The following is a 19,221-nucleotide window of genomic DNA, read 5'->3' as shown; positions in this document are numbered from 1 at the left end:
ATGTTAACAAGCCTCAATAACATTGACATAAACAATTTTGTACAAATTCTTTTAATAATTTATCTTAAAATGCCGAAAGAAATCAAAAAAACGTAAATTCGTCAGACTTTGGCAAGAAATTTTTAAGCAAGATTTGCTAATGGTGGAGATTTTCGGGAAAAATGATGGTTAGTATATGCGTATAGCACATTGACGACGCGCTCTATAATTTAATAGCTTATTAAAATCTATTGCATTCCAGAAAGTCAACGAAGAAATGAGTAGGAAATAATGGATGAATTAGCTCTTCTTGAGGTTTTTTCTAAACAGTTCAGATATGGGTGTCCATCATGATACACAAAACAAGGTAGTTCCATTGTCACTTTTTCGTCGCCATATTAACAACCTGACAATTAAGCAGATTGTGACATTTCGTGCTACCATACCCAATATCTAAAATCCTTCAAATTTTCTTATTAATTTTTTGTCGATTTAAAAATCTTTGTTCTTAAGCATAGTATTTAATTCCTGTTTCACGTGAAAAAGCTGTTAAAGTGCATATAAAATTTGTTTCTGTGAAATAAGTGTGAAATTCCATAACATTTCCTCGGCAAAGTAGTATTCTGTTCACGCTGTGAAAAAGCTTGCAACATTTTTGCAACATGAAGCTAGCAACACAATTTTCATGACATTTTTAAATACACGTGTACATATTAAATTGTGTGAAAGCTGACAGTTTATAGAATTCAGTAGCGGCGAAAACAAAGGGGGGTTAAGTGGTTAAACCTTACCCAAGCCGATCGTAAAACTTGCGACGCAATTTCAGCTTATGCCTGTCGGTATTGGCAAGAATTTAATCCCTCAAGGTTTAACTTAACATGGTTCTTGGGATACACCCTGTGATCATGTTACTTTCCAGAAGGTGTCGCGCCCGTTTTTCTCATCTCTCATCTTCATCTCTTTCTGCGTCACCAGAATTTTAGTTTATATGGCTTATACCGCTAGCTCTCGTAGCTGGATACGAGATCGTTTTCATATACCCCCATCTTTCATAGATTTGGGATTGATTTCATTTACCTCTATTCCAGTTCTACGGTGGCACGCTGCATTTTTCAATAAACCCATATTTCTCCATGAGCTTGAGATTGACATATATCCATACCAAGTTCCAGGACTCTACCATAAATACTTTCAGAGATATGCACTATGAAAAATTCGATTTGTATGTGGGTGTGGAACCCCCCTTTAGATATCGGTTTTGTTTTAGCCTATAACCATTCTTGGAAAATTTGTGTCCGAAATTTAAAAAAAATCGGTGTAGCCGGTATGGGCATTGTGACTCCTCAAGAGAAATGAACTAATGATTGCATAAAATGACGTCATAGTTGACCAAAAAAGGACATTAGACTTCATTCTCTCAACTTCTCAGAATGTAGAAAAGCTAAGAAATATATAATAAGATAGTATATATTAAAACAGCCTCCAGAACATTTACCAAAAGCGCCCCTGAACTACACAAATCAGGTTGATTGAAAATTTGTTTTTATCTATTTATTTTATACTTCACTTTTGGGTGTGTAAAAATTTCATGTGAAACAATATGTGTTGCTGGAAAAATTTCACGGCCCATGGTTCCAAAGTAAATTCCATTTGCTGTTAAATGGACAAAGACAATATGTATTAAATAACACATCGAAATGTATAATTTCAGTGTCTGAATTATATCAGAATCATCGTATCCGATAAAGAAAACTACATTGTGAAACAATCAGATGACATGAGGACACTAAAAAAATTTTAAAATATGTTCATGATAATGATTTGGCAAGTTGTTATCGAATTTAATGTAAAATTTAAACATTTTTAAGATAAGATATTAATTATTTTTAATAGGTAAATATTAACACAACTATTTTATTTATAATCCCAAATTTGGGATAAAAAATCTCCCACACCAAAAAACTTACAATTGGGTAACGCCGCTTCGAATTTTTCACAATTGAGCAATTGTCAAAAATCTGCTTTTTAATCAAAAAGTTGTTTATTGAAACTACCTTCTTTTTTGTATCATGGGTGTCCATTCATTCATAACTTTGTTCCGAAATCCCATAACTTTTTAATGAGTGTATTGCCAAACCTGGACGAAACCAGATTCCGACAAATTACGCGTGTCAGCAGGGCCACATTCAAAGTAATTTTAGATTTAATAAAAGATGACTGAGTATTCAACGGACCTCGTTCATGTATGCAGTTTTCAGTACAAACGCAGCTCGCAGTTGTGTTATACCGATTAGGTTCAAGTGGAGAAAGAGGAACAATTTCCAAAATTGCAAGCTTGTTTGGCGTAAGTGATGGTGGAGCAATACAGGTAAATAATGTGGTGGATGATGACTTTAGAAAACTTGGCATATTTTATATATGTATATACATACTTACATTCTTCAACACATTATGACCAATAGAATTTTCGACGCTGTATCAACCCATACTTACTTATGAAATACCAATATCAAAATGAGCACACAAGAACCTGCTATGTTAGTCGTCTTTATTGCGCGTACCACCTGCCCCGGTCGCTGTTCAACATCAACTAACTCTAATTACACTTCGCTCTCCTAGTTCTAATTCTAGCCCTCTGCTGCTGTTCTCCACATCCCTTCTTTTTTTCCAGCTTCAGGCGAAGGTTTGGACGAACGACTGGAACTTCATCTCCGGGTACCTCAGAAGAAGGGACACTCACCGCGGTCGAGGTTGACTGCAAGTCCAGTGACGAAGAATCTGCTGTTTTCTGATCGACATCTTTCATTGCACCAGCCGGTACCCTTTTGACGTGTTTAATGTTTCTTCTATATATTTTCTCACCATCCGAAATCGTAACCTCACTTCCGCTCCTTTCTACAACCGTGTACTCCGTTGGGTCAAACGTGGGTGTAAACTTATGTGGGAAAACAACATTTTGCATAAGGACCTTGTCTCCCCGTTCTATATCGGATTCTCTAGCCCTTCTCTTCTTATCTCACTTTTCTTTTCCTCTTTGCTTATTTATTATGTCAAGATCTCTTGCTGCGTTGTCCATCATGTCATCAGATATGTCCAGAATTCCTGGTATTTTGTCACGAATAACACGATTAAACATTAGTTCCGTTGGAGGGACCCGGTGGAGCCATGTGTTGTCGCATTGTACATCATAATGAAATCTTTTATTTCCTTTTTATAATCTTTCTTGTTCGTATGCGCAATCTTTAGTCGCTTCACCAATGATTGATTCATATTTTCGACCTCTCCCTTTGCCTGCGGCCAGTATGGCGGTGTGGTCACTAGAGCGATATTATTTTCTTTACAAAATTTTCTAAATTCGGTACTGACATATTGTCTACCATTATCGGCTCTGAGAGACTTGGGTATACACAAACGACAAAAAATGCGCGCAGTGTGTTGATTATGGATTCTGAGGTAATTCTTCTTAAGAATTGTATTTCTTGATACCGAGAATAATAGTCGGTTAAGACAAATATGTACTCATTGTTTGGGAGTGGACCCAGTAAATCTGTCGCAACATACTGCCATAAGGAACAAATTTACCCACATAGGTGACCAGGCCCAAAAAGCTCCTTGTCTCTTCCTGTGTTTGCGGTGCTCTAAACTCTCTAATCATACTAATCTTATCCTGGTTTGGAGAAATTCCTTCTTCAGACAACACGTGTCCCAAAAATTGTAGACTCTTTACTCCCCATATGCAGTTATCGTTATTAAAAAGCAAATTATTGTTTTTAAAAATTTCCAGCACCTGGTTAACAGCCTTCTCGTATTCCTTTTCGGTGTTTCCAAAAATAATGACGTCATCAATGTAATTTAGCGCCTTCTCACACGGTGACAGCAACCCCTCCAGTAGCCGCTGGAAAATTTCTGGAGCAGAGCTGATTCCGAACATCAACCTTTTATAACGAAAGAGTCCCTTGTGTGTTATGAAAGTAGTAATATCACGACTCGTTTCATCCAGCTCCAATTGGTGGTATGCCCGTTTTAAATCTAGTCTAGAAAATAGTTTAGCCATTCTCAGTTTCGTCATGGATGTGTCAAAAGTTGGTAACGGGTAGTTGTCTCGAAGCACAGCCTTATTGGCTCGTCGCATGTCGACGCAAAGTCTCACTTCACCATTTTCTTTAAAAACGACAACTATGGGTGAAATCCACGAACTTGGACCTACAACCGATTCAGTTACATTTAGCAACGTATCTGCTGCGTATGCCTTAAATTGATTAGTCGACTTTGTTCGGCTATTCAGCAACACTGCGCCGCTACTTTGGAGCTTTTCCCAGTCCTTTTGGCTAAGGAGATTGTAACGCGATCCAGAAGCAATTATCATCGGGATGCTTCGCCCTCCTATGCGGCATCGAAGTACTTCATCCATTGTGAAGGTTTCATTGATTTTTAAACAGTCAAAATTTCGGTATATATTTTCGGAATCTGCCTCTTCATCTTCGACAAATCGCACTCTCGATCGCTGTAGCCGTCGCTGTTTCGGGTTACCATAGTCGCTTTCGTCTGCCTTGCGCTTTTGGCTTTTCGTTTTGCATTTCAGAGCAAAATGCCCTATACGCCCACATTTGTTACATTTCTGATTCTTTGCTGGGCAATTTAAATTACTACTCGTATGCCCTTTCTTACCACACCTACCACAATCATCTTCATTGTTTCATGTCCATTGCGAATTTGCAGCAACTCATATATCTGACAAGCGTTAATAACATCATCTAAGCTTTGTTCTTTTTCTAAAAGCGTTTTTTTTAGTTCCATAGGTGCCCATGAATCTATGATTTTGTCTTTCAAGGAAATTTCCTTTATCTCATTTTGATTTGTGCCAAAATGGCACTTTGAGCTCTGGAGCCTTAGCCGCAGCAAGAACTTATTCAAGTTCTAGCGGATTTAAGCCTCTAAATAAATGTCTTTCGAACGTTGAGTTCCGCTTAGGAGAGAAAAATTCATTTAATTTGCCCACCACTATTTCAAATTTTTCATTTTTCTTTTCATTGTCGTATTCTACCAGAGCTCCTGGAATGTTATATATTATCTCTTGCAGCTGTGGCCTGCCCAAGTGGAGCAATTTATTTTTCTTTTTCACTACATCTGTTATATATTCTGCCAGAAGATAGGGAGTGAGGGACCGAAGCCATTTTTCGAACTCACTCCTTAGCAGAGACTTTTCAATACTTTCGCAGAGAAAAGGCTTTACGTCGCTCATTCTCCCCTGTAATTAAATTGATATAATTGTATTACACAATTAACATAGCCACAATTCAATGTGTTTTTGTACCTGGAAGCAACTCAATTCGATTTTAGCGTATCACCCAATCAAAAGGGCTGCAGCTGCACAATTTAATGTGCTTTCTACCGCCGTAATTTGGTTTTACTTTAACCGGTTTCTATTGCCGCAATTTAATGCGCTTCTATCGCCGCAATTGAATGCGCTTTCTGCAATTTCATGATGTTCCACTTGCAGAAATTTATTGCCTCTCTAACTTAATCGGGTACACAATTATCTGCAATATTCCCAAATTATATCTAAATTTTTTAAATTTCTTTTCTCTAACAGCTTGACGTTTTGATTTCATCTTATTCGTTGCTTCAACTCGTCCGCTTGTGCAACGAGTTCACTCTCTTTGATCTCTAGTGTTCGGACCGTCGTAGATCTTTGATTTCTGTTTCTCATAACTTTAATTCGTACCACAATCACCACTGTAGGTGTAAAATTCACAACAAACATAAAAAAAAATGTTTAAGCCCGAACACCGAGCTTCGTTTAAACGAACGACAAAGCAACTGGAAAAGAAAGTCTTACTGAAATTCTTTCCAATTGTAAGAATTAAAAAAAATGCGAATAATGTGTTAGCCTTTCAGCAGCCAGATCCCATCCTCGTCGCCATTGTATCAACCCATACTTACTTATGAAATACCAAGTTCTAATTCTAGCTCTCTGCTGCTGTTCTCCACAAACGCTATTCTTAAATAAAAAAATAAAAAAAATTTATACTGGCTGGACACTACCGAGCGAAAGGCTTTAGTTGCCGAAACCCTTCACGAGCTTCCACATTTTGTTGGCTACGTTGACGGGACAGAAATAAAACTAGCCGAAAACCTCTTCAAGATCCTGAATCATACTTTTCTCAGAAACATATTTATTCTCTGAACGTTCAAGTGGTTTGCGATTACAAGCTTCGGATCCTTCATTTAGTTTTCGGGTATCCAGGCAGTGTGCATGACGCGAGGATCTATAATAACTGCAGCTTTTCTACAAGGACCGCAGAAATGCTAACAGGAGCAGAATGGTTAGCAGGTGGCAGTGCTTATAGGTTAACGAGCACTCTTGTAACACCATTTAGAGCCAACTCTATGGAATGAAATGCTGATGAAAGAAACTTGTTCAATCGGACCTTTAGTCAGTATCATATACGGATTGAGCATTGCTTCGGTTTGATGAAAGAGCGTTTTAACAGTTTGAAAGAATTAAGAATCCAAATAAATGATGAGCGTTCCATAAAATTTGCATGCCGTTAGATTTTAGTGTGTGCAATTTTACATAACATACTCATCGCACAAAAGGACGACACCTTTGACCAAATAGAAATCACTAGTGGAGAAGACGATAATGAGGACGATGTGAATGAATCTGTAGCTGAACATTTTAACTTTACCACAAATGAAGGTGAAGCTAAGCGTTGGGCGTTGCTGGCACTTATGTTTCATTCTAATTTATACAATTTTAAATTTATCGAAAACATAAATTTGCATACAGTAAGAGTCAAAGGTTAGCGTACAGCTTATTTCGATATAATATTCACAATTATTTTCATGAAAAAATGTTTCCATTGATTTTTTAAGAAAATATACATAGTTCATTCTATAACATAAACCAAAATGGTTTGATAAAGTGATAAACTTTGGTTAAACAGATTTCCATACAAAGTTTGATAGTTCATTTATCAAAATGAAAACTTTATCGTTTTATCCAATTTATCAGCAGTTTATCAGTTTTCATGAAGACCCCTATTTTTTCGAGTATTTTGATAAATCCTTGTAAGTTATATTGACCTCAAAAGAGAATAACTCATTTTCTTACGTGTAATTCCTATGGGAAAAATAAACACTCCATGCGCGACCCCATAGAATTATCGTAGCGAGGGGAGATTCATTGATGATCATTACTATAGTAAATGCTAAAATCTGAGTCCGATGGATCATTACTACAGTAAATACTAAAATCTGAGTCCGATGGGTTGCATTGCAGGATTTCTATTCGTTTTTACGTGGTCTAATGTACGTACATATATGTATATNTCTCTAGCTTGTCGGGAAGTCAGTTTAAAATCGATTGGAAATTTCCGCGATTTGCGCGGGATGACCAAGTTAAATAAAAGCTTATAAAAAGCTTTTGACTGCCGTAGCCGAGTAGGTAGAGATGTCGACTATAATTCCGTGTGTCGCAGGTTCAAATGCCGGCACATGGAGTATTTAATTGTCAGAAACAAATTTATTAATATACATTTCACATGAAATTTCAATTTATCAATAGCATTTTCAATCTTGAAAATTTATCAAGAAAATAGTTTTTGATGTCTGTGCTAGAATACCAATTCTTGATAAATAATAAAAAATTTACAAATTATAAAGATTTGTCAAGTGCACAGAATCGGGCTGTTATTCAATTTATCGTGTGCACCGACGGACGGTGCATAAGTGCGCTGGGGTATAAAAGGTATACGTTGGGAGGTGAAAAAAGGTTACAGTGAAGCCCGCTTAAGTGCCTAACCCGCTTAAGTAACCAACATTTTTGGGCAATGTGAATTTTTGAATGAATTCTGAAGAAAATCCCTCTCTTAAGTACTTCCCCGCTTATTTACCCAACCCGCCTAAGTACCTCAATTTTTCGTACCCCATTTACCATTTTACCTTAATTTTTCCCCTTTTAAGTGCTCTTTTAAAATTCCTTAACATATTTACATATATTGAATCTCAGTGGCAGCGTATTTTAATAGAAAAATCTTAAATAAATACGTATTCTTCATTAAATGTTTAAGTTTTATTCAAGGATTTACATATCTATGTAAGTTAACAAAAAGATGTAACTACATCAATAATTATGTTCGCTTAAGTACCCAACCCGCCTAAGTACCTCAAAAAGCTGACATTTTCCATGAGGTACTTAAGCGGGTTTTACTGTATTTAAATATATATGATAGATGCTATACTAGGGCTGCCATAATCTTGAACCCATCGACCAGGACTCTTATTCCCTATAAATAGTTTCTTTGGTTCTGGCAATATTTTGAAATTGTAGTTTTGTGGCACAATCCATAGAGCTGATTGATTGATGGTGATGAAACGCTCTAGTTATGAATTTTTTTTTACATAAAAGAACACATTTCTCTTGACGGTGACGTAACTTGGAAAAATGTTTGGCGCTTTTACGTGGTCTTGAATGCTTGCTTTAGCTAGTGATGTGAATAGTATCGAGTATCGAATAGTATGTATTTGATACTGTTGAGCAATTTGAGTATTCGATGAGTATTGAAAAAATTATGTCGATACTTCGATACTCAAACATCGTCGTTAAAATATATTTTCATAACAAGCTGGCGGCGCAAATAACGGGTTGCAAAATTTACAATGGTTGCATGGAGCATGGTTGGGCAGCAGTGTATAATCAGGTTTAAAAATGATAATTTACCAGAACACAACGTGGACCAAACAAACGGCAATTCTCTTTGGAGTGATTTTGATCAAAAATCCAAGTAAGCTTACGAAAGTTTTTTATCGTCTGCCATAGTCGAGGGTAATCAATATATTCAAGAAGATTTATTGGAGAGATATCGAGATCCGCTCGTGTGGTGGAAAGAATGGGAAAAATATATCCCCAAATAGCTGAAATAGTTAAATATTATTTATGATAAGTATAAGTGTAACAATAAACTTCAACAGCAGGTCAGTAGTTTTTATGCCATGTTTTCGATTGAAAACATTTTTACTACAGAAGAGTCACTATGAGTAAGGACATAAGATTAAAAGTCATAAGATTTTTATCGGTTTTGTTATAAGGGATTTTGAACGGAATAATGCAAAAGTATCGAGTATCGAATACTTTTATTCGTTACTTGTTTCCAAAGTATCGAGTATCGATCGATACTTGAAAGTATCGAATATTTATATCACTAGCCTTAGCACCCTTAGAAAAGTTCCACATATCCTACAATGCGCTTCCTAATCATGGAGGGCTGACTAAAGTGAAGCCATTCTTAAAGACTTATCCAATAAGGACTGAAATAAGTACTTCCCTGCATGCTTCCTAGAAAACGGTTTCCTATTTACAACTCCCGCGAATATAGTTAAGTATATGTTTATATTATTTAGCACTACAAATAGCATTAAATAAGAATTTGAGTCCCAATAAAACATACTTAATCTGAACCTTAAATATTCAAATTCCTTAAAAAAGTATGATTTTTTGAAATAAAAACAACTTTAAAAGAACTTCTTCGAAAGGCCTTCAGAAGTACGTCCTGCAAAAGTCCTTTTGGAAGCTCTTCTCTGAGTAGCGAAAGCACTTTCCGAAAAGCCTTTTGGAAGAGATTTTAACTCTTGAAACTATCTACTGCGTCATATGTGTGACCCCTCAGCCGTATACCTGTTCAGAAACTTGCACTTTTTGGCATTTGCCTGAAGATACAAAATTAGATTTTAACCATATAAACCAAACAAAAAGAAGGTAAACTCACCAGATATTGTACAACATGTTAAAAACAAATGTTTCATTATCAAGTTTCGATTACTAATGACAGAAAGCTTAACCTATTTTTTTCAAAGTAAAAATCTGCTAAAAATTACATGCGTGTCTGCATCGACCTTCAATAAAAAACCAGAACAATTTATGTGTGGACCAGGACACCAGGACAATTTGTTTAAAACAGGACAAATCCTGGAAACCCTGGCAGCCCTATAAAATACCCATGAACAGGGACCGTAACAGTTACAACTTTTATTAAAAAAATCACTCTTTAACAATTATTTTTTTACTTTTATTTAATTACTCTTTAAATAACCGTTATTTCTGACTTTTATTTTATAAATCGAAAATAACAATTATTTTTGATGTTTATTTAAATAATCTGCAAATAACAGTTATTTTTGATTTTTAAATTATACGTCTTAAATAACAGTTATCGAAGACTTTTATTTATAAAAGTCATAAATAAAAATGAGCCACTGATCTTTATTTTTTCAATCATACTTATAAAAGTCATTTGAATAAGTCGTAGTAAACTTTTGCTTTCCAACACCTTCTTAACTGCGAAAAAGGTTAATGACTTTTATATGATTGATTTAAAAAATAAAAGTCGGTCACTGATTTATATTAATGACTTTTAAAAGTAAAAGTCACTGACTGATTTTTATTGATGACTTTTATAAATAAAACTCTTCAATAACTGTTATCTAAGCCTTATAATATAAAAAACAAAAATAATTGTTATTTTGGATTTATAATATAAAAATCAAATATAATTGTTATTTTTTTAAATTTTGCATAAAAATTGCAAATAAAAATTTATTTTCAAATTTGAGTCTCGGTGCAAAACGAAATCGATTGGTATGTTTCACTTAGTTGTAGAACATTTCCTTCATAGTGAATTTTTCCATGACAGTTTTCATCAATAACTGTATTGTTCGGTCCCTGCCGACGAATGCATGTATGAATGTACATATTTACGTTTGTTTAATAAGCTTATGCCAACCGTCGAACAAAGCCACGTCTACCAATGTATGTATGTATGTATTCACAACTTAATATCACATACAAATAGCATGAATGTCGCTTCTGTTTTTATAGCAGACGCATTTCGGCTGTAAGAAAACATTCCTACCAAAATACTTGAAATATTTTTAACTACTCCATTTTAAGAAGCATACTTATTACAAAGTTATTTACGGAATTTCCTTTTGGGGTAGGTAACTTTGTTGAACTCGAGGAAGGACCACTTTGCATCGCTATTTATAATAACAAAAATTCGGCTACTTAAGCGGGATTGGTTGATGAAGTACTGGCAGCAACCCTTAATCCTAAGCATAAGTTTGTTATTACTAGGGCTCGGAATCTCATGTAAATGCATGTTTTTATTGGACATCTTCAAATCGAAATGGTTAAGTTATCTTCACGAATCATGCAATTTCCTTTATAATGGCATTCAATCGTTATTGCATACATTTACATATTTTGCAGTAAATGCATGATTTTGCATATTTTGCAAAAAAAGCCTAATTTTACATATTTATTGCGCATATTTTACAATAAATGCATGTGGTTTTTGCATATTTTTACTTTTTTGATTACAACCATTTAAATTTAGTGCGAATCTCTTGACACAAAAATCACCTTCACGTAAAATTGCCCTTGAGGCACTCTCTTCTACCTCTATTAGATCTCAACTAGTAGAAAACTGGAGGAGAGAGCTGGCCTTTATATGTGATCAATACGAAATAATAAGGGTCCTGGGACATATGGACACCTATATTAACGAGGCAGCGGACGAACTAGCAAGCGCGTACTGAATGTGTCCCACGCGGTGGACATGGGCGCCTCGCTCAGGAAGATAAAAGCAACAATTATGGAAATTTATCACTCGAAGACCAAGCAGAGGTGGCACCGTACAGGATTGTACAGGATTACCCGACCCACTTAAAACCTAAGTTCTCTTAAGAATGAGCAAAGATACGTACAAACTTACTGCAGTGTGCACAGGATACTGGCCCGTCGGGGTACATGCTGAAAGGATTGGATTGCCCTTCAACAAATTCCTTCGCATTTGCGATGACCGACTTAAAAGAGAAGGTCGAAAACTTCCTGTGCGACTGTCCAGGCCTCGCAAGGATAAGGCTAAAGACACTCTGCAAACCATTCTCTCTGCATGACGTATTGAAATTCATTAAAGCTGCCAAACTTTCACAAACTATTAAACTGTCCATGTTTTTAATTACACAAGACTGTAACTGCTTGATTATAAATAAATTGTCTGCATAAATATGTGTGGTATTTTAAAGTAAATTGATTTCGTTGTTTTCTTGTTAAAACGCATGCGTTATTTATTTTTGTACCGGCAATAAAATGTTAAGAAAATCTATTTTATATTTTACTCGTTAAAAGCGCATATTTTTGAATTTTGAGTGCATATTATATGCGCATATTTTCGATTTTTTAGTGCATGAGATTCCGAGCCCTAGTTATTACTATTTTTTGGGAATTCATCCGCCAAGTATTGCAAAATAAGGTATTTGCTTACTCTACCATACATTTATTTGTACATACATACATAAATACACATGCATAAATACCCTGTAGGGAAACGAACTAGTGCGGAACTGGTTCGGTTCTAGTGCGTTTGGAACCATGACTAGTACGCGTTAATTCTCTTTTGCATGCTAGCGACTGACGAATTTAACATTGCGATGTCCTAGGAAGTGTCAATTGTCCCCCGTTGCATCCCTTTGGCTCTAGTTCCGAACCAGTTCTAAATTCTACAGATAAGATCTAGTTCGTTCTGCATCCCCTTTTCTTTAGTTTCAAACCAGTTCCTAATTCGACAGATTAGATCTAGTTCGATCTGCATCCATTTTTTATATGTAGTTCCCAACCTGTTATAAATTCGTTACCTTAGATCTACATTTCTAATCAGGCTTGTAGAAACATCTCCCTTCTATATTAAATACGATCGGTTGAAGGAAGGACAATACAATCACAAATGTTTAAACGCATTTTTTAAAAATTTATAAACCACATTAGTAGTAGTAGTAGTATTAAACTTAAGTAGTAAGTAAAAAACAAAAGTGCGTTCTGCTTAAAAGTAAAAATATTAGTTCACTTTGTCTTACTTGTCTAAATTTAAGCATATTGATTTTTAAGTAAATTCAGTTCTTTTTAAGCTTATGTGTATATGAAGCACTTCGAAAGTTTTTGTCGTACTTAACTTAAATAAGATATACAGTCAGTCAATAAAATTTAGGTACAGTGAAGTTTTTACAATACCGGAAACTATTTTTTTAATATTTTATTTTTCCCTAATTTTTTATAAAAATATGGTTAATTCTACACCAAAAACCCCAAAAATCAGAGTTCTAAACCTTATGCAAAATTAAAGAAAACTGCGAATTTCCATCCAAGTATTGCAATTTACACTCTTTAGAAAAAAGTTAAGTACTCAGTTATTAGCCCATTCAATTTTAGTATAACAAAGTGCAAGTTTGAGGTAGCTGGGACTTACCATTGATATTTAGCAATTTTTTTTTTGTTGTTTGGTAAGTCCTAGCTTCCTCACACTTGCACTTCATTATACTAAAATTGAATGGGCTAAAAAACTTTTTCTAGATAGCGTAAATAGAAAGTGAACTATTTTAATGAAATTTCGCAGAATTTTCTTAAATTTTGCACAAGGTTTGGAACTCTGATTTTTGGGGATTTTGTTGTAGAATTGACCATATTTTTATAAAAAATTATCGAAAACTAAAATATTTAAAAAATAGTTGCCCGTATTGTAAAAAATTCGTTGTACTTAAACTTTAAATATTTATTAAGGTAGCTGTGCTGGATTGCATAAAAAAAATTAATTTGTCTTTTCTTAAAAAAAAGGTAGCTCTGGTGGCTTGCATTTTTAAATAAATTTAGTGAGAAAGTGATAATTATTTTGACACTTTTTTTTTAAATGCCTCTTTTTTTGCAACTGCATTGCCTTTCTTAATTGTCCGTCAGGATCTTGGCCTTTGTTTATGGAATCACTAAGTATAATGATTATTAAGCAACTCAAAAACTATACCAGCGTCATTACCGACGTATCCTTTTGAGAGGTAGCCGCACCCTTATGAGAGGAATAAGACCCAAACTTTTCAGGTAAAAAATTCAGTAGGTTGCGTCTGTATGGCCTTTTCAATTTTATAAATTATCATTATTTTTAAGTGGCAAAATAAAACTCAAAATTAATGATAATCTCTGCACGAAAAAATAAAAATCATAAAATAATCATTATTTGTAATCCCAAAAATAAAAATCAAATAATAACTATTTCCGTTTGAGCGAAAAAATAAAAATCAATAATAATTCGTAAAATAATGATTAAATGCTGATTTAAATTATTTTACTCATAATTATTACCTTCCCTGCGTTTAAAATTTGAAATAAAATAGTTTAGTGAAAGTACCACATTTCACTGCTTTTGGCCTGATGAGTTACTATCGGGCTGGTTCGTTTTTGGCGAAAAAGAACTAGTACTGAACTAGAAATTTGGTTCACTAGTTCGTGTTTTCCCTACAGGGAATACATAACCAGGCATTTGCAGAGAACGAGCACACGATGAGAACGCGACAACATGCAAAATGACCCTGTGGGGAAACTATCTAGCGCTTCTAGTAGATTTAGATCCAGTACTAGTTCACGATAAATATCTTTTGCATGCAAGCAACTGGCGAATTTAACATGGCGATGTCCTAGGAAGTGTCTATTGCCCCCCGCTGCATCCTTTTTTCGATAGTTCCGAACTAGTCCTGAATTCTATAGTTCTGAACCAGTTCTAAAATTGACAAACGAAAGAAAAAAGTATCATGATTTTTCAATCTTATTGGTTCTTCCGTATGTGCGATTTTAAGTTGTTTTGGAAGAAATGTGTTTTCAATTTGAAATTAAATTTGTTTGAATGATTGTAAGAAATGTACGTTTACATACCTTTAGCTGTAGCTGAGCTTGCAGAGGTGCTCGCTGTTATTTCTGAGATTCCAGACGGTCCCAAGATGTTGAGATATTAACACAAATTTTAGTTTTGTATTACCAAGCTATGAAAACGCATCTGCGAAGCACAGAATAGAAGCGTATTTGAACGAAAAAGCCGCCGAACACATATCTATGTAAAGTAAACAGCCCCCCGCTGCATCCCTTATTCGATAGTTCCAAACTAGTTCTAAATTCGACAAATAAGATATAGTTCGTTCTGCATCCCTTTTTCTATAGTTCCGAACCATTTCTAAATTCGTCATATTAGATATAGATTTCTAGTGAAAAAACTGAAAAAAATAGTTTTTTAAAAGTACCACTTTTCGCCGATTTTGGACTGGTGGGGATCTAGTTCCTATCGGACTAGTTCCTTTTTGGCGATAAAGGCCTAGTACGGAACCAGAATTTTGATTCACTAGTCCGTGGTATCGCTGCAGGGTACATGTGTGGCTATTTATATGCACACAATTTGTGAATGAACAAAAGATCATTTAAGTGAATGTGAAATAACACAAACTTGCTTTATTTCATTTCTCGTTGAGCAATAAGACCAACTTTTAAATTTAACAATTTGAGTAATAAAGCAAACTAGTGCACATATGTAGGTAGTCACCCAGTTACATTTGACAAAAAGTAGTACATGAACAAGTTAAATGGACGGATTTGTAAGTATACAATTTTGAAAGTGCCCGGCGTCGCGGCGGTCCGCGTTCGCGCGCCGCCCCGCGCGCGTTCGACGTCGCGCTCGCGTCCCCCGCCCCTTCCCCTCCTTTCCAATTATGTACTGGTGGCATTATAACCGTTTAGAAAAAGGAAAATTGATAAAATAACACTAGTTCACTTCTGAAACTGCTTTTTAATGTCCAAGTAATAGGAATTATTGTATATGGTGTTATTGCATGCATCCCACCCGTAGTGAAATTTACCAGGAGCCACTGCTTTATTTGAAAATTTGCCTATAAAATGTGACTATAAGGCAGCCGAATGTCAGAAAATAAAGCGCGAAAGCCGTTTTATTACTTCATCTGTTTATTACGACATGGTTCCATGCAAACATTTTAAGGTTATCCAGCAATGTTTTTAACATATTAAAAAGCATGCAGAAAAAATTCATACAAAAGCGCTATGTCCAATATGCGAAGCAGTTTTTAAAGACGATGCTTTTCCTATATTTTGTTAGACTTTTCATAAGTAAAAATATTTTTTGAATATTACTTTCTTCATATGAATTATATCACTTTTTTTTTAATTCAAGGCCTATCAAACAGGTTTAGAGCATTTGAGCAAAAACAACATTTGCCTGTATTTTGTTGTTGCTTCTGGTATCGAAGGGGCCAAAAACTGTTCTGATTTTTTTCTCCTACATCAAGGCGTGCCATGCGAAAAACGAAAAAGATAAAAAATTTAAATTGAAAAAATTTAAATTGTTGCAACTTTCTTTCTTAGCAAATTGGTTCGCTTCTCGAAGCATGGATCCATCCTGTGCCAGGCCCAGTAATCAGCGGTTGTGCTGCTGAATTGGGCGAGCGTTCCAAACTGCTATTTAATCGCTGGTTTTGTATGGAAAATGTTTCACATGAAATAGATTTTAACAATTTAGAATTTTTATGAGAAGAAATTAAAAATATTTAACATTTTCGAGAACAAATAATTTGAAAAAAAATCAAATCAGCTGCTATACTGATATTACCTGTTTAATGTGCCTTGGTTTAATTGTATTTTTGGAATCAACAAAGTTCTTTTTCCTTCTGTCAGTAAACTGTTTTTTTTTTTACAAATAGTATAAATAAGCAATGGGAAATAAGGCAAGATTTGTTTTATTTCCAACCTTTCCCCAATTAAAGTACCCTGCAGCAAATCAAACTGGTTCCGAACTTGCGCTGAGCTAGCCTGAAAAGGGACGGTACTGGTTCTTCATCTATCCCAACTCAATGCTTTCAACTGTCTTTATTAAGATGGCGATGTCCTACGAAGTGACAATTGTTGCCTTCTGCAGAACTTTTGAACTTGTTCTGAGCTGACTCTGGCTTAGATGGTTCTAAGTCAGCTCATGTAACAACCGTTCCTAGATAGTTCAAAAAGGGTCATCTCTGGGCTAGAACAAATGAGAATTTTCCACAAATGATTGATCCGAACCGGAAACCGAACCACTTTCCATAAAGGTTTAAAGGTTCGTTTCAACCAATTTTTAATAGATAAATGTACCCACTTTTTTTAGTTTTGTTAAACTCGGTAATACCTACCATATTTGTTTACCCTATGACAATATCAAATGACATCTCCTTTGATAGACACTTGACCCTTAACCTTGCGCGTTGTTACACTTGACACTTGACACTTAAAAACTTGTGCGCTATTTTTTAAACCTGAGCGCACTTGTGTATAAGGGGATTATAACTTTGTTCACATAACGGTTGTTTGTAACAGGTAAAACGAGTAAAAATTGAGATATCTTAATGAAACTTTGTACGTGCACTTCTTTCGGGCGTAGGACGGATGGTATGGAAAATGGGAAAAATCGGACAATAGATAATTTGGAGAAATACGAAATATGCGATAAATTAGTAAATATTAAAGCTAATTTATTCCAAATTGATGCTTGCAACAATCCTTTACCAAGAAATACGTTTATGATAAAATTTTGGAAAACGGGCGTGGCAGCGCCCACTTATGATCATATATATGTATCTCGGCAAGCGTTCTATCAATTTATACCAAACCCGGTATGGCTATTATGCTTGCCAAATAAAAGCAAAACGTTAAAAATTATTGAAATCAGACCAAAATTGAGGCCGCTTTTCATATAACGGTAAATTTCAGAAATGCTTGAAACCTCAATATTTCGAAATTTAAGGACGCTAAATTATTCAAAATTGATACACCCCGGCTGATCATGTTGCGGTAGCTTTCGGAAAGGTGAAAATCATATAATTAATACTTGCGCCGGGTATTTAATGTTCGGCTCCGCCCGAACTTATACTTTATTACTTGTTTGTTATTCGAACCATTGAACCGAGCCGAAACCCCGGTTCAAAGACCAAAAAACGGCTTTGACCAACCAATCCAAAAGTGCAAAACCGGTTCGAGCCGACAACATTTTTCATCCGGTTCACGTCCCTGATTATAACATAAACAATGTTTATTAAATATATAAATTCACGTTTATAACTGTGTTGGAAATTAAGTAGAATTCTAGAAACTATTATACACACTTCAATATTTTAAATCAGAATTTTAGGTATGCAGTTCTATAGCCCATTAAATTTTAATATAATTAATCGCGCTGATTTTTTATAACTATTTTTACGCACGCTTTTCAAGGTATTCTCCTATTTAAATATTTTCGTTTAAGATGCAAAGTTATACTTTACTATAATAAAATCTGATGGGCTACAAAACAGAATCCTCGAAATATTTATAAAAAAAACTCTGATTAAAATGTTTGAAATTTTAAGACAGTGTTTAGAGTTCTATCAAGTTTGCAGCACAGGTAGGAATTTGAATTTAAATGGTTCATGGAATATGAGACATACTTAACGAAAAATATTTAAAATGAAAAACATTGGAATTTAAAAAAAATCACTGCATAACTACACATTTCGGGTGTTCAGTGATATATCTACGTATGTAGAGTATCGGTTATCAATAGCACCCCATTTCAATGTGAGATTGTTTACCACTTTTGTTTATTTTTTTTTATCTGATTAAAAGGTCGAAAACAAGGATGCATTGTAACGTAAATTTTTTTTTTCTTTGTTGATTGCGTATTTAAATTAATACAGGATTTTCTCAGAAAAAGTACATTTTGTGTGAGAAGATAGCTTAACATACATAGTTATATCTACACGCTGTCAACTGCGTTAATTTTGTGGATGGAAATGAAAATTTTTGCGATTAATTAAAGGTTGAATATATATGTTTGCCTATAAAATTATGGTTTAGTAAAAATCAAAATGAGTGTAATTGAATTTAATTTAGGGTATTATGTATTTACTTCGAAATTATAATTGAGTAACAGCAGACTTTTAACTTGTCTTTTGAAATCAATAATATTAATACATGTATTAATATATTCTGGTAATTTGTTGAACATTCTTACACCATATTTGCGTATTGAATTAGTGCTTCTTTGAGTTCGAAAAAATCTACTCCTTATATTAAGTGTGTTTCTGAACTCGTATATTGGATTTTCTGGGAAGCTTAAGTCAAAGTTATGTTTGATCAGATTATTTTTGATCTTGAATACAATCAAGAGTGTTTGCAATACGCAGTACTTTTTATACCCGAGCGCACTTGTGCACAAGGGTATTATAACTTTGTTCATATAACGGTTGTTTGTAACAGGCAAAACGAATCGAGATAGATATAGACAAATGTATACATAAATGATCAGAATGAAAAGAGAAATCGATTAAGCGGTGACTGTCTGTCCGTCCGTCCGT

General features: G+C 34.7%; 1 protein-coding gene and 1 long non-coding RNA gene across 3 annotated transcripts in view; one reads left to right on the top strand and one right to left on the bottom strand.

Moving 5' to 3' along the window:
- Positions 1-14,346, bottom strand: part of LOC108372798 (uncharacterized) — a 22,469-nt gene extending 8,123 nt beyond the window's left edge. The window contains exon 1 of the long non-coding RNA XR_001848895.1: positions 14,334-14,346. This is a non-coding gene — a long non-coding RNA (uncharacterized LOC108372798). The remainder of the gene's footprint in view (positions 1-14,333) is intronic.
- Positions 1-19,221, top strand: part of TfAP-2 (transcription factor AP-2) — a 429,556-nt gene that overhangs the window by 200,884 nt on the left and 209,451 nt on the right. The window lies entirely within an intron of this gene.

This window comes from Rhagoletis zephyria, unplaced genomic scaffold, assembly GCF_001687245.7.
Source record: "Rhagoletis zephyria isolate East Lansing unplaced genomic scaffold, Rhagoletis_zephyria_1.1 Rzeph_scaffold_00076, whole genome shotgun sequence".
NCBI lineage: Eukaryota > Metazoa > Arthropoda > Insecta > Diptera > Tephritidae > Rhagoletis > Rhagoletis zephyria.
The sequence above is the reverse complement of the archived record's forward strand: the minus strand, read 5'-3'. Positions and strand labels throughout refer to the sequence as shown.